Genomic DNA, 13802 nt, shown 5'->3' on the forward strand with positions numbered 1-13802 from the left:
CCTTCTTTGCATGAGTGCATTACCCGGCACACCGACACAGCATCCCAGTATGTGTGCGAGTGTGTGTGTAAGGAGCTGACGATCAGAGAATAACGTTACCCCTAAGGGGTCGCACCTCTCTCCATTCTCTCCCTCCTCTCCACTCTATGTCTGCAGGGATTTCCCTTTTCAGTTCAGGAGAGATGTCAGACCTGTTCCACCATCCCTCACACATAGGCTGGACTCTGCCCTATATTCAACTAACATCTGTAAAACTCCACAAATCAGCCTCATTTCTAGATATCAGGACCAAGAAGGGCTTAACAGGGTGACAGCTGAATCAAAATGTCCTCAACTCGTCTTGAGATAATATACAAAAGCATGTGATTACTGTGAACCTAGTTGCCCCAGTGGGGATGTAACATCAGCTGGATATAATATTAATTCAGAGACATGGAAGGGCCCATTTTATTGGCACAAGCACAACAATAATCACAAGGCAGTAGATCTTGGGCACATGGTGGGTATTGGCATCTCCAAATGCAACTGCTGTTTTGTTTCATTTAGGTAAAGTACTGCGACGTGAAAAAGTTTTAGCTTAAGTGACTGACAAATGTAATATTAGTCAACAAGTCTAATCGTTCTGAAACACCTGTATCAATCACAGTGATGAGCATGACAAGCTGAAATAAATGAAAAAGGCTTCTCCAAAATATCATACTTTAGGAGAGGCACGATCATAACAAGAACACACCTCACATCTGCATCCAGAGCCAGGTAATGTCGATTTTTATTAACTTGAACAATGATAACAGAAATTAATAATGAAAAATGTCGATGAAGCCATTTATAGACCCATCCTAATGCAAATTATTTAAGAATAATAAAGGAAAGCTTAGTTTTAGAAAGGAGGCACTGATACATGCAATAGATGAGCTGTTGTATTCAAACTTCTCTTGCATAAACAACAGTATACTGCGTCACAAAGGACCAGACAGATAATGCTACTGAGGCCTTGCAGGGAACTTGCAAAATAAAAGGGTGCAGATTTACCAACATGTCTGCCCTGACGCCTTCACATGACTGTAAAGAACAACTGACACGAGAAGCAAGCCTTTCACCCAGTATAAGGCAACTATGGACAGCAGTCACTCTAAGACTCAGTTATACCAGCTTACAAATAACTGCACACAGCATCACTAACATTCCTGCTTTAAACACATTGTATTTTTTGCCAACTAAAATGCATCTACAAGCTAGAGAGTGATTTGTTTAAATGGATACTTAGATTTTAAGCAATATTCCATGTACAGTGCACATTTGCTCAGAGTATGTACATGGTTTGCTGTTTATGATAAAAATAAATAACCTAAGTGGCAACATACTGACACTAAACCAGAATTCCATTTTCAGTGTAAAGTCTAAGACACAATCTCACACGTCACTTATATTTTATACCATACAGGAATCTATGTATAGCCTTATTTATATCGGAATTTATATCAGAGGAGGCAATATTCAGAAAATGAAAACGTCAGTTAGCAAAACTGCAAAGGAAGACATTTGCAAGAAAAGAGAGCAAGAGAGACAGAAAGAGAGAAACGCTCCCCAACAGGGGTTGAAAGCAGCTAAACCAGAGAGGTCTTCCCTGCCTCTTTCACACATTAGAATATTAATATTAATGAGACTTCCTGTTTTTCCCTCCCTCTGTTTTTTTTCCCTCAGACGATTTGAACATGAAAAACTTAAAAAGCGCAAATTCCAGGAGTTGCGTATCACAGTTTGACCTGGAGCCACACAGCAGACACCAACCATGACAGACTCGCTGTTCAAAGCAAGCGGGAGCTGCTTTCATCAGGGGATCCTGGTGTGTTTTTTTTTTTTTTTTTTACAGTGTGACACCACCAGCCCATGCCATCTGCCTTCTTCTAAAATCAGAACTCCAAGATGTGCTTCCTGCTTGTGTGTTGTTTTTAGGTGGGCTTCACAACCAAGGCCCAGCATCATGCAAGCTTTTGCTGCTATGCTGCTTGCTGACTGCTGTTTACAGCCAAGCCTCGCAGTGTGGCGCAATGTTAAATATTCACTGTTAAACTGTCAAGCCAGAACTGGTTGGGAACCCAGCCAGGCATTCACAGTACAGTAGCATCAGATTCCCCCCTTCTTCAAATGCAACTCAACAAAATCAATCACTCTGTTTGCAGCCAATCCAGAATCAGACCAGCCTACTTCCCTCCTCCTGCACCAAGCCCACTTCCTCACAGCCTAGACTACAAGGACAACTTTAATAAGCCCCTTCCTTAAGTCATAGTTAAACCACATTTTCTTTATCATAAATACTACACAGAAATATATTAACACACACATTGTTTGTACTTAAAAGACACCACTAATCTAGGTCTGAGTAAGCCTCTGCTGACTCCTGGTGCCTGCCATCAGACATCTGTAAAATATTTTTATTTGGTGCCCCAATACCGCACTGGCAAAGGTCTCTCATCCTTGGCTTGGCAGGACTTCTGACAGAGCCAGCCGGCAGCGCCATACAGGCCTAACCGCTGCTGTTGCAGCTTCCTGCTGCTCCGAGGGAGTCGGGCTGCCTGCCTCCCTGCTCGGTGGGCCAGGCTGGGCAGGAAGGAGGAGGCTGAGGGGAGGCCCCAGGTAGAAAGGACCCCCAGGAGAGCAGAAGCAGGAATGGGGGGACAGACTAGGGGTAACAGCGGCTAAGGGTATAAAGAGGGAAGAAGTGAAGAATCTACATATGGAAAATGGGGGCTGGTGAGCAACAAGATGGAAGGGTCTAGGATGAGAATCAGTAAAATGGAGAAAAGATGAGTGGCGTGGAGGTGGAAGGAGAGTAAGACAAAGGGGCTGTAGGGCAGGTTGGGGAGCAGGAGTTAAGGGGAGCCTCTCATTATGACTCCTCTTCCTTCCTCATGCCCCCAGGCCTTGACCACAACCTCAAAGCCCTTGGCCAAACTAAGGGACCAGGAAGACTATGGTAGACTGCTGTGAGTCAGGGTACAAATACAGAGGGAGGGGAGAGGTGCAGAAGAAAGATGTCTCCCACAACCAAATGAAGCAACATGAAACAAGGGACTGAAAATGAAAGCATACAGATTTTGCAATTAACTTTTTTATTCCTGTGATCCAAGTGATATTTCCCTACACCAAGACCAATGTGGTATTTACATTTTAAACATAGAGCTGCCCATTATCAGGTAGGTCTACAATCTAGCATTTTGCATAATATCCAAAAGAGAGACAGTCAGCATAAAAATGGGGGAAAATGTTTAAGAATTACCCACATAAACAAGTGCAAATGCATTTTTTTTTAAAATCAAAAAATACATGGTATGCTGTATCTGAACCACCCGTCGCACAATGACAAAGTAAATACTTGCACTTCAAACTACTTGCATTTTGTTTGCACTATTTATCACAGTTCACTCGTTAGAAACACTGGGCATTAGCCACTGTTTCCAGTGCTTTAACAGAATGCACTGCAGCATTTTTAACAGCTGGTGTTCCCATAGAGTGATGGGTAACAGTAATACAGAAGAATATTGGTAATACTGATCAATTTTACAATGGTTAAATTGGCACTGATTTTTACTGTGCAGATAAACTTGTGATGTCACGAGAATTAAAAAAGAAACAGAATGCAATCGAAAAAAAAGACTGCAAGAGACACAATGAAATGTCCCTAGCTTTTTACACTGAAAGGGGGAGGGTAAAACAGACAATCTGTCAGAACAAGATGCTCTCATACAAATTTGCTCTCTTCGGCAGCAAATCCCGTGTGAAACATTAAGGCTTATTTGTGGTGAGGCTGGAACAAATGCCCATAGCACAGTCAGCAAGCAACACAAAAAAATTCTCCCTCTGTCTTTCTGCTCATGAGTGCGAATTCATTCTGCTTTTGTCTCATCTCATGACAAATGCATACTGTCACTGTCACTGATGTGGTGTTTACAGTGGCATACAGCATCTTGTAATTATTCTGTGAAAGTGAATTTATATCCTGGGGGATTTGTATTTTTGCGTGTGGATAATCAAAAGAGATAGAGAGGGAGAGGGACTGGAGAGTGATCAGCAATAAAAAAAAATAAATGAATGAAACGAATATTCTGCTTGAGAGCCATCTTTTCAGCACAGTTCACAATATGCCAACATGACTTTGGTAGCGTTGTTTATATCACAACATGCATCATCTTATTCCTCCACATGTAGTAACCTACACACACAGTTCATATACTATAGGTGTTAGATTTCGGCAGAATAATGCTGGTGCGCTTAGTACATAAATATATCAACTAAAGCACTTCTGTGTAACCTATTGCTAATGTAAAAGATTAAAACCCTGGTTCTTCAACAAAGCAGTAAAATAGTAGAGTCAGTGCACTCAAACAAACAAGCAACAGCTATATTACCCTGAGATTTTCAAATCATTCTGCTAACCACACTGTACCAACATATAAAAATTATTCTGTAGTTATAGTCTTTATTGAAATGTCTGCCCACTTTGTGTAGATTAACAATGTTATTTCTAAGTAGGTCTTGTTTTAACCTTCACAGTGTGCACGAGAAAAAAAACAGTCGTAATGAAGCTGTTTATTTCTTTATCTTTATTTAATAATTATCTTTTGCTTGAAGGCTCTTTTAGTGTATGTCTAAAAATGTGCCTTTAATGTCATTGCTTTAATTACTCTATTACTTTAATAGGTTCATAGCTCTATTACATATGAGCAGGGTTTCATATAGAGCAGGATTTCAGAGGAATAGATAAGATCAAGGTTGTTAAAAAAAAAAAAAGGCACGAATAAACCCTTTATTTCCCAACACCCTTTGCTGTGAAATAAACCACCAATACTGTATGGTCACGGCATAAGATGACCCAGGGGCACTGAAAGCATTTCATCAACTTTAAGCAAGGTCTTAGGTCAGTAATTTTTGTGTTTACATGTCTTTGTAGTCTGCTTCCCCCAGAGCACTACAGAGTCCAATGAGAAAAAGCATCAATGCCACAATGAAATTGAGAACTTTCACGTGACATGAGGAGCTGGAAGGCATCCTCCAAGGATATCTGAATGCTTGAAACATCAGTGACCCTTCATAAGATAGCGGGAAGATGGATATGAAAAATATTGACAGGCTGGCTGTTTGAAAGGAGTCTAAGAAGCTGCTTAGACAGCCCACTCTCATTGCCAAAGACCTTACTCTAAACTCTAACCAAACTGAGCCTGGTAGGGAAAAACTCACTTCTAATTTTTTCTAGGGAAGGCATTAAGCTTGTATTTTCTTTCTTTTATATTTTCTTGCTTTTTATCATCTCATAATGTAGCAAATAATCAAAAAAAGCGGAACAGCAAAGTAGCCTATATCGTGATCTACTACCTTTGCCAGCATTGTTTCTGTACAAAGCCTGGCCAAGGTCTTTGACATCATGCAAAAGACAGTGTTTAATGTAGCTCAAAATGGCCTCAGGAAGCATCTTCCCACAAATATGCTTTATGAAAGAAAAAAAAGAGCCAATATTTTTTTTTTGTTCTTTGTGAAAACCCAAAGGCAATATGACTGTTAAAGTGGTCAGATGACAAATGTCTCATCTGATCTTTAATCCAGCAGAGGGGCCAGCTTCAGGGCTAAAACAGGAAACTCTCACAGGATTGAGCGATTTGGTAAATTCCACTGCGCTAAATCATTGCTGTGAGTGCAGCGGATTTCTCCACACCAATGAATGGCATTTTAGCTCTCACTCTGAATGTCTTAGCAATAGTAAGCCTCACTGCTATTAAAGCTGCGCTGACAGAGGGGATGTGTATGGCCATGCGTGTCTGACCCCAGGCTCCATTTAGGACTGACAAATGTATATATTTGCGCTTCTAAAGGGTCTGTTTTATTTCATAAAGTAATGGAATTATCAACGTCTCATTTAATAATAAAGAAAAACGTTGTGTAGAATTTTCAACTTCTGTCTTCAGGAGTTGTCATTCAATCAGACTGAACGTAACTGATCACCACCAGTCTGGCTATCATTATTAAATCCAAACAACAGAACAAGGCTAAATCACTGAATTTTGCCAAAGCCTGTCAAAAGTAATCCACCTCTCATCAGCTGAAATTCAAAGTGGGATATACTGGCAGAAATCCCTCACCACAGAGACTGATGCAAACATTTGGCAGCCATTTTCTGATCATCCGGTTCACGACACATTCCTTGATAGTCAACTTCACAGAGCCAGCCACTGTTCATCTCAATCACCTGATGATGCTGGCAGACTCAAGCCTGTTGTCTCTGACAATGATCGAATGTGGCAACACAGAAGTGAGTAATAATTGGGTCAACAAGGTATGTCAGCTCCCACTAACTCTCGTTTGAATCATCTCTCTGCAGTGTAGCCAAATGTGATAGTATGATGCCTGAAATATTTGGCTGCGATAGGCAGTGACAGCAGAAAGGCATGGGATAATGCTTTCAACCTTCACGTAGGTACCTCCAAAACGGTTAGGATTAGTAAAGATGAGACAGCCTACAAACCTAAAAGGAGTTTTGTCTTCTTGTCTGTTGTCTGCATTTTTGCTTTTGCTGTTTCATTTGTTTTTGGACCTTTATTTTTATCATCAACATTATTATTATTATTATTATTATTGTTATTATTATTATCAAAATAATTATTAAAGCCAAAAAATTACAAAATGGCCCATTTTGCTTCAAACTAAACTGTGGATGCAATCGGTTTGTAAATGTTTTGCAATAACCACTGTGACTCACAAAAAGCAAGTCACACTGAGAAAACCTTGACTTCTTGATTTATCTCCTTATAACCACAAGCAGTTCTCTTCTCAATAAACTCTGCTTTCATGAGTATAACTCTTGCTGTGTTAAACAGCGTGAAGCAGACAGCTGCAAGCAGCACTTGGGTCAAGTCTTTTCCACAACGGCCAAAAGGCTACGAAACTGTTTGCTGTAAAACTTGTACACATTGTCAAAGGTTTTAAAAGAAATGAAGAGGTGGCTTTGTGTTTTGAATAATTATACTACATTTGGTTGTATTCTAATAATATATTTTCACACATCTGTGAAAATGTAAGTAAACTGAGTAGAGTATAAATGTATTTATACATTTGGTCTTAAATTTTTGCTTTTTTAAATTATATTAATGATTGAGTCATGATTTAATTTTTTTAAAAAGCAACTAACAATTGTGTTCATTATCAATTAATCTGTGACACATTTTACTGATGATTAAATACATCATTAGGTCTTTAAAACATCAGAAAACTGAACAAAACAAAAATCTAATTTCCTCAATTACTAGTCAATGTCATGAAATGTCCTGTTTTGCCAGATCAATTATCCAAGTGTGGATGAAATATTAAGTTATACAGTGAAGACTCACCATATAACTCATAAGAGGTATCCATTTAATAAGTTCATTGACTTTGTGACTCTCATTTTTCCTGTATTCATCTGCATGGCAGCATGTGATTCACCTTAACTCTGAATGGGGTTTCTGTAAGAACGCTCCTGTTGACAGTAACAATTTAGTAAACCATGTAGAATACATGTGTTGGACTGAACTGATGTTTGCTGTTGAAAATATATAAATTTTGACAGCTTTTACTACTTCTACACATGACAATTACAACTCATTCACACAAGCGTGCCTCCACATCAAAAACAAACATGGACCACTACAATCGTCAGAAAACTGAGTACAAACAGGAAGTTACTCAACATCACTGAAGTTGTCTCATCTTTAGGAGTAGCATTTTGAACTTTTGAGACGTGTTTTTAGGTGGAAATAATCAGTCAGTATGTGTAAAGTTACTGTAATACGATTGTAACGCTGTAACATGGCATCAAAACTGTGTTGTCATGTTTCCACCACAGTTTAAACGCATAGCTGTGATACGACACACAAAAGCTAAGTTTGGAGAAAGTTGTTCTTTCGTTCTCTGTAATCATTCCGTTGAAGTGCCATTTCTGCCTGTTCACTGACAGCGTCGACTGTGTAATTTACAGCCAGTTAAAGTTAGCACAGCGGCATGCTAGTTGGCTAACAGGCTAAGCTAGCTAGCGAACTTCGTAGAAACTTTTTCACCTGAGTGCCAAACTCGTGTTTTAACAGCAACAAGTGACTGTCGTGAGCTTTACAAGTCTGACAGCACCCAAACAAGTCAAAATACTGAGGTAAATGGTTTACAGGAGGTTAATTAGTTGTGGTTCAGTTTCATAAGTTCATTGTCAGCTAGCGTTGCCTCAGCTCTTACCAGGAAGTGGGACTCTGTTGCTAAGCTATTCCTTCTTCACGTTGAGAGTTTCTCCTGCTGGTTATGGCGGTTGTCTTTGTTTTGACTTTCCCTTTCTTTCCAAGGTCGCTGCAAAAAAGTCGACTCGGTGGGCCTCTCTCGTTGCGTGGCACTTTGCCTGTGCGCTACAAAGTTTTCACGCTGAGAGCGCCTGTGCCGTGGAGCCAGTCGGGATGTGTACGTGTTTTCAGACAGCCTCTGCGCTGCTAGGCCCCCCTCAGCACCACACTACTGACCCGTGTGCCAGTAATGTAAACAACCCAGCATTCCCGGAGCGCAAGGGGAGGGGCGAGTGTCAAACAGTAGAGGGAAGCTGTCAAATACCGCGAGATTCAACAGAGAAACTCAAACCCACACCCGACCCTCACTTTGTTGTCCCCGTGAAGTTTATATTGACGTCTGCATTTACCACGGTGTTTTCTCTGAGGTAAGGCGCGAAAGTTACTCACAAACAGCTGAGAAGCATTTTAACTCACAGTGCACTCACTCGGTTTTCCCTGCAGCTGCATCTCACAGTCTGAAGTCTTTAGCCTACCTATGCTAAGTGGAAGGCTTAGAAGTAAGGATTTATGTGGTCTTTTTCTTAAATATAATGGAAGTCTTAGCAGCAAATGGCCGTTTGATATTTTAGACTTATGTGTTTTGTACAAATTAGATAATTTGATTCAACTATTCTTCTCTCCCCCAAATATGCTCTGTTTGAGTACAATATACACAAAAATAATTACTCCTAAAAATTGTTAAAATGTTCTAAATCAGATTAAAGATTTTATGTCACATGCTCTGCAGTACAGGCAGTGAAATACAAAGTTACTGTTCCACAAGGCTGTGCGATATCAACAAGACATGATTTAAAAAATCTTCCTTAAAAATAGTCATAAATAATGAGAAAAGGGGAACTGTGAAACTAGAATGCAGTGTACGTTGTGCAAGAGTTGCAGTCATGTTTGTGTGTATGCATAGAAGTGTGTTCATTTTTTTTAAAAATCATTCATATATATATATATATATATATATATATATATATATATATATATATATATATATATATATATATATATATATATATATATATATATATATATTTGGATTTATACCTGAGGTCAGAGGGGTCTGTTCCTCTATGTTCACCTTGATGTTGCGTGTCTGGTGGCCCGAGTGCAGCCACTCAAACAGTCTGTTGATGGGGTGTCGGGGGTCATCCATGATCCTGTTTGCCATGGCCATGCTCCTCTTTATGTCTTTGTAGCCAGGGATTGCTGTGCCCATAGTACACCATGGTAATGCATTACCCACCTCACATAGTCTGCCTTTGTGGTGCACACTTCCCTGATGAAATTCTTAATTATTCAAATTGCCAAGAGATATTTTAATTTGAATCTGAGGATTTAGTGGATTGAGGGGAGTTTGGGTAACCCAGCCTTGTCAATTAATATTACTACTAATGCGTTAATAGGTATATTGTTTTTCTACCATTTTCTTGGCTGTTGAAGTGCATCTCATATAAAGCATTTACTTGCTGGCTCCACGTGAGTGGCAGCCTGTTACAGCAGTTCCTACTCAGTTTTGAGTAGTTTCCTCTTTTTTGTGTTCTTATTATCCTTGCGTTCTTCTGTTTTTCTTATTTATATTGTATATATAGTGTGTATACGTCACCTCTGTAATTTATAGTTGTGTTTTCTTGCTTTTCTTACTGTCACTTCGCTGCTGTGACATTGCAAATTTGCCCTCGTGGGACTGAAAAAGGATATTCTATTATATTATAATAATATGCTTGAGCATGTTGCTTCATTCCTCATCTTAAATAATATTAGTCATGAGTCAGTGTTCACTTAGTAGTTTTTTTCCAGGTTGTGTAGATTTTAGTACAAATAGTTGAGATACTGAGAAAATTCCACCTGCTTTATATGAAACGAAAAGGTCATCTTTCTGGAGAGAAAATGACAAAAGTAAATAAGTAAAGATGTTGCATGACTGTAGTATAGTGGAAAGTACAGTATTTCTGTCTGAAATGTCCTGAGGCAGAACTATACATTGGCATACAATAGATAGACGTACTTTATCTCCAGAATGTGCTTAAATCACAGTTAACGTACTTTAAACACATTTTCCCCACCACTGTCAGAGACGCGTTCTTAAGTTGCAACCAAACTAAGTTTGTTTAGAATGTGCTCGGTGATCTGTTGAGGATGTGTAAGTCTGTGTGAGTGAGTGTCTATGTGTGCAGGAGCTGAAGGCAGCTGAGGCTTAATGGATTCTCCTGAGCACACTCAGTAATATGCACGCAGTCTTGCTTGCTATCATTATACACATGCATGCAGAGTACCCACACATCCCATGACACGCACACAGTCTGTAATTGGGAATATTAAGAGAATTTATTGACAAAAATGGTGCTGCAGATTGACTCGCATGGACAGCGAGAGCATCTGGAACTGATCAGCTTACTTTGCTTTGATAAAAGCTTCTGTGCTGATTTCAGACTGACAATTCAAACACTGCTGATACACAGGAAACACATCTGTCTTCTTCCCATCCCCATTGTTAATAATCAACAAGTTAGGTGGGGTTGTGTTTTTTCTCCCTACTTCAATAGCCTTTTTTGTTAACCTCACTGCAAATATGGAGAAGGGAGAGATGCCTGGAGTGTGGGATTTTTCCCCCTTTTTCTTCAACAACAGTTGAAGATTAAAAGAAACGTCTCACAGAAATCTGTCAATTCTGTATGTGAATAATGCTGTGTGGAATTTAATGGCATGAGTTATATTGGGTTTCCTCTACACCCACATTTTCTTTCAATAAGATCAATGCAGCTCAGTGACAGATAGGGACGGTCTTTTGTATCTTCAAATTTCAGGTTTCTAAGGGAATAATTAGATGGATGGATGAAAAGTAATGCATCAGTCTGCAAGGGGAGCTGCACCCAGAGATCCTCTAGTTCAACACGCATGCCTCCACGTCTGTTTGGTAGAAAACTGTTTAATAATCGTGTTGGATTTCCATTGTTCTAAAAGTGGCTCCCTGCACTGATCTGGTGCTTTAAACCAATGGCAAACTTTTTGTGTTCTTTTTGCCGATATTGTTTATTTAACAGAGAGGATTTCCTTTTGATTTGAGGATATTTTTTTAGCATGAAGAGTATTGTCATCTATTCCACTCTGTTCCTTTTCCAACTTTCTGGTGTTGCTTGCAGGTAACCAGAGTGGAAAAGGTTCTTCCTCCAGGGGAAACGAAGGTTGAATCGCAGAGTTTACAGACATTTTACTGTAAACGTGAGATTTAACTCTGATGTGTTACAACTAACTTTTGTTCATATTTTTGACCTTTGTTAAACAAAATGTCCTGTACAATGTAATTTGACGACAGTAAAATAGCATTTACTAGAATGTGGCCATTAATGTTTCTCTTTTTCTTTCTGAACATGAACATGTAGAAACACTTGAAGCCAAATTCGAACTACAAAAAATAAATCCAATAAAAACAATGCATTTGGATAATTAAAACAACTAAACAGCTATAAGATGTAATATTCTTACAACACATGCACACTAACTCAGTTTTTGTTTGTCTTACACATTCAAATTTCAGTTGGAATCTACTCGGGCTTCTCGTTGCTAAATATGCAGAATATTTTTTTTGCACCCAGAGGCTGAAGGCACATTTTAAACACTTAAAAAGAGAAAAAAAAATGTTGGTGTTTTCACTCATGTCTTTTTTACTTTCCTGTGTGTTGTTGATCTGGCTCAGGGGTTAGGTATGACTGCGGTGTGGTAGAGACAGAAACTGCAGTCAAAGCTCCTGTGATCGGGTGCAGACTTCATAGAGACCAGCAGATGGAGGGGAGAGGAGCTGCGTGCATCCTGAAGGTTTAGCAAGAACTGAGAGGTTACACTCCACCAGTACAAAGATGACCTGTCACCCGCCGAAACATGCCGTATCAGTGCACCTGTTTATGTACCTCACAGAGCACAGCTATCACAGGCAAAGAGAAAGGGATTACAGATGGAAATATGTATGAAATGTTGTCTCTCTCCTCATATAGCCAGGGAAACTTGGAGGCAGCATACATGTGATGCCCGCATTTCCATTTTATTCGCTAATTAATGTTGCTTTGTCTTCAAAGTGCAATTGCAACCTGTAGTTATCAGCCTTGATCGCAGCGTTTTCAAGGTTGTCTAGATGTGAGCCGTCACATAACAAATAGGTGTAAATATAGAATAACAGCACAACAGAGAAATAAAGGATTTATGGCATGTGGAGAGCACTGCACAAATGAGGCACAAGAGAGATAGTCTGTGATAATGTGAAGGACAAAACTGGCATATTATTTCTGTCTAGATCACTTTATGAGATCTGCTTTTCATTGGCAGCTTTTGTGTGTCTGCGCTCAGCGAATGTGTACCTGCGTGTGCGCGAATGTGTTTGTTAGTGTGTTCTTTCTCTTGGCAAACGCCCAGCGCAGTGAATCTCCTCCACCTGCTCTGCAACAACCAGAGGGGCAGGCCTCCGTCTCACATGCACAGTGAATACACACGCACACACACACACACACACACGCACACACACACACACACACACACACACACACACACGCACACACAGCAGTGGAGCTGTGTCTCATTCACATCGTCACCCCTCTGACATCTGTCAGTGTGTGTGTCCCGGTGCCGGTGTGTATTTGAGTTAGCAGGGTGGTTGGTGTGCCAGAGGAGGTTAAATAGGCGCCTAGCAATGAGAGGAGGGTGCTGAGGCGGAACTGGCAGAATATCGCACATACACACACACACATGCACACACACGAGCAGTGACAATAGAAACAACACTATCAGAGCAACATGTAAACTGCAGGTGTGCCCCATGCCTCAGTGATTATTCCATACTTTGTTTTGACCCTGTCGCCTGTCACTGTGTGTGTATAATGTGTGGTAATGTATGTGTGACCTCGTGTGGGTGTGCTTGCGGAAACACACTTTTCTGGAGTTTACTGATCAGTCAGCAGGGAGCTCATTCTCCATTTTGTTGTCGAAGGCAGTGTGAATTACAGGTGCTGCCAAGCACGCCGACATATCGTCAAAACAACACACACTTGTTGCTGTGCGCTCAGTTCACCGTGTGCAACTTCCTGCACACAGCTGATTTTCACTGATTTGATTTCTGTAGTTGTTGCAAAGCAAAATCTGATGTCAGCATGAAGACCGTAGATTTAGCTTGTTATTTTCTGTGCTGACAGGCAGGGTGCTTATCCTCGTACTTGGTTTCTCATTTGACCTTTATATGTAGCGTGTTTTGTTCAGACAGACCTCACCAAATATCAGGCCTCTGCTGCAAATGTCACAGGTTTAAGCAGACGTAAAACCTAAACCTGATAAATTAGCATGAATCTGGGTCATAAACCCTGATTGCACCAACCTGGCCAAACCACGAAAATTTCTGCAGCGCTGCAGCTGCTCTTTGCAGCTCAAATTATTTTGCCCTCTGTGGCCTTAAATGCTGTTCAACTGGAGAGCGTT

General features: G+C 40.2%; 1 protein-coding gene across 1 annotated transcript in view; it reads right to left on the reverse strand.

Moving 5' to 3' along the window:
• The window catches only part of nek7 (NIMA-related kinase 7), a 67839-nt gene extending 59297 nt beyond the window's left edge, over positions 1–8542 (reverse strand). Inside the window, exon 1 of the mRNA XM_023269890.3 lies at positions 8254–8542. The gene's annotated coding sequence lies outside the window, so the exon portion shown is untranslated. The remainder of the gene's footprint in view (positions 1–8253) is intronic.
• Positions 8543–13802: the final 5260 nt, after the last annotated feature.

This window comes from Amphiprion ocellaris, chromosome 2, assembly GCF_022539595.1.
Source record: "Amphiprion ocellaris isolate individual 3 ecotype Okinawa chromosome 2, ASM2253959v1, whole genome shotgun sequence".
Taxonomy (NCBI): domain Eukaryota; kingdom Metazoa; phylum Chordata; class Actinopteri; family Pomacentridae; genus Amphiprion; species Amphiprion ocellaris.